At 35.7% G+C, this 3,124-nt stretch overlaps 1 long non-coding RNA gene across 1 annotated transcript; it reads left to right on the top strand.

Annotated features, from left to right (window-relative positions):
* The first annotated feature begins 337 nt into the window (after positions 1 to 337).
* On the top strand, positions 338 to 2,208 carry LOC131517599 (uncharacterized). The gene is made up of 2 exons (XR_009264677.1): positions 338 to 444; positions 2,069 to 2,208. It is a non-coding gene; the product is annotated as an uncharacterized LOC131517599 (long non-coding RNA).
* Positions 2,209 to 3,124: the final 916 nt, after the last annotated feature.

Raw genomic sequence — 3,124 nt, 5'->3', positions numbered from 1 at the left:
TTCCTGTTTAACAAAGTACCACAACCTCGTTGGCTGAAAACGATAGACATTTATCCTCTCACTGTTCTGGGGGTCAGGGATCCAAAACTAGTATCACTGGGCCAGAACGGAGGTGCTGGCAGAGAAGAGCTCCATCTGAAGGTTCCGAGAGAGGATCCATACCTTCCCTCTCCCAGCTTGTGCTGCCTGCCAGCCAGCATTCCCGGGGAATTGTCGCATCACGGGTTTTCACAGCGAACACCTTTGAATCTCTCCCTGCCCTGACGCTGCATCACTTCCGGGTGTGCGTGCGTGTGCATGCACGTACGTACGTGCGTGCGTGCGTGTCTCCCTCTGCCGCCCTCTCAGAAAGACGCTTACGAGCAGGCGTAGGACCTGCTGGATATTCCCAGATAATTCCTCGATCTCATGATCCCTTGCTCACAGCTGCAAAATCTTTACCACGTAAAGCAATGATTACGAGTTGCTGCCATTGGGACGTGATATCTTTGGGGGGGTCACGATTCAGGCTTTGACACAGTATTTATAGTTTTACTTCTAATTTCTTCTCAGAATTAGCACAACCTGATCAATGGGGGTGAAGTTTTAAGGCCCTGATATATTTTCTCATCGTATTTTTCAAAGTCAGAGCTCCGATTTGCAGCCACTGTGACAATATAGGAGAGTATCGCTTTCACTGACGAGCTGCTTGCATTTTGAATTCGTATTTCAAGCGAGAAATAGGATATAAACTGTGTCTTCTTGACTATTACGAAGGAGAAATATTTTTGTTTCCTCCCTGGTTAATTTTCTGCATTTTCAGTCTTTCGTGTGTGGTCAACTCTTTTTCCTCAATATGTGGTGCCGTTTTTAAAATTGATTATTATTGACAGAACATTTTCATTTCACATAGACTGAGCCAGGCTTTTATCCTTTCTTGGGGCCTCTCCCTTCTAAACTTAGAAGTGCCTCTTTTCTCCAGAGAGCAGGGGCATTGAATGTCAATGCTATTGCCTTTTAAAAAATACATTATATTTAAAGTGAACAATGAAAATGGACCTAACAGAAGATGAAAATCACACACTAGCCTCATTCACAAATTCTGTGAATAAAACTATAAGGGAAAATATTGACCAAGTTTGTTAAAGTATAAAGACAGCATCTCTTTTCTGAGCCCTTGACTTTGTAACTGAAGTCTGTATTTTATGGAAATATTTTTTAATGGAGATTGGAAATTTTTCCACTGGAAATTGACGTGATGATATAAATCATAATTGCCATCTATAATGTATTAGTCCCAAATTAATTTCTATACACATTTGCTGAATCCTTGTTATATATATGATATATATGTATATGTATATATGTATATGTATACATACATATACATATATGTAATGTATATATACATATATATGTATGTAATATATATGTATATGTATGTATATGTAATATGTAATATATAATATGTAATGTATGTATATGTATATATATGTATTACATATATAATATGTATTTATATATTATATATACATATACATACACATTATATATACATATATAATATGTAATATATATAATATATATGTATCACATATATAATATGTAATATATGTATTATATATTATATATATATATTATATATAATATATAATACATATATATGTAATATATATGTATACATATATATGTATACATACATATACATATATGTAATGCATATATATACATACATATATAAAACAAGGATTCAGCAAATCCTTGTTACATATCCAGCAAATATTCAGCAAATATATATATACATACATATATATACATATATATACACTTATATATACATAACAAGGATTCAACAAATGTGTATAGAAATTAATATGTATATATATATATGCATGCTTTGGACTGAATTACATCCCCCCCCCCAAATTCACATGTTGGAACCCTAACCCCCAACATGTCTATATTTGGAGATGGAGACTTTAAGGAGTCAATGAAGGTTACATGCAGTCATAAAGTCGGGGCTCTGATTCAATAGGACTCATAAGAAAAGGCAGAGACACCAAAGATGTCTTCGTCTCTGCACGCACAGAGGGAATACCATGTAGGACACGGTGGAAAGGTGCCCATCTCAAGCCAGGAAGAGAAGCCTCACTGCCACCGACGCTGCTGGCACCTTGACCTTGGACTTCCAGCTTCCAGAACTGGAGAAATAAATTGTCGTGTAAGCCACTCAGTCTGCAGTATTTTGTTCTGGTAGCCCGAGCACATTAATATGCTGTAAATGGTATAAATAATAGGACTATATTTAAATAATCTCACCTGATTTTTAGGACCTTTCAGTTCTTCTGGGGCTGCCACTAAGCAAAACCTAAAACATGGTTTATTTCCCTCTGTATGTGTACTTACGTGTTCTGAGTGCATGTGTGTCTGCTTCTCTTCACCTTTCTTAATCAACTCTCTAGCCAAGTGCTTGCCCATTTTATTTATACCTAAAGCTTGTCTTAAATGAAAAGGACACTCCTGGCTCTGAAGAAGAAAGAGTAAAGTTAGTTTATTTTGATAAGTTAAAAAAGAAATATGTTCCCAAGATATTTGAGAAAAATATTTTTTTGGGGGGGGAAACCCCAACAAACTACAGCTTTAACATTCTGCTTACTTTAGGCATTTCCTTAATGTCCCCCTGTCTGCGATGAAAGGCGTTTGACTCAAAAATCAGTTCTTTAAAATCTTTTCCCTCACTTCTTCAATAATGTCTATTTTCTCATTTTCCACTGTGGTGTTATTGGATTTGTAACAGCAGTTCTGCATAGTATCATTTACCTGTAAGCTAAACCAGCAAATTCAAAGAGTTTCAAATTATGAAATCTGATTTAGTAGCTTTATGCTAAAATGAGAATCAGATGGAAAATAAAAATGTGCCGAGATGCACCAGTAGGTATCATTTCCTTATAAGCAGAAATTTCATTGCTGAAGTAAGAATGCCTAGATTGTGATAGTGTCAATCATAGGCTCTAAGATTACAAGGGAATTGTTTAAAATTCCATTTTATAGAGAAGAATATTAAGATTTAGAGAGACATGCCGTAATAGAAAGAGCACAAGTAATGAATCACAAGTTATGAACTGGCTTTATGGGCCAGTTACAC

Source organism: Neofelis nebulosa, chromosome 7 (genome assembly GCF_028018385.1).
Source record: "Neofelis nebulosa isolate mNeoNeb1 chromosome 7, mNeoNeb1.pri, whole genome shotgun sequence".
NCBI classification, from domain to species: domain Eukaryota; kingdom Metazoa; phylum Chordata; class Mammalia; order Carnivora; family Felidae; genus Neofelis; species Neofelis nebulosa.
Note: the sequence above shows the minus strand (reverse complement) of the source record. Positions and strands in the feature narration are given on the sequence as shown.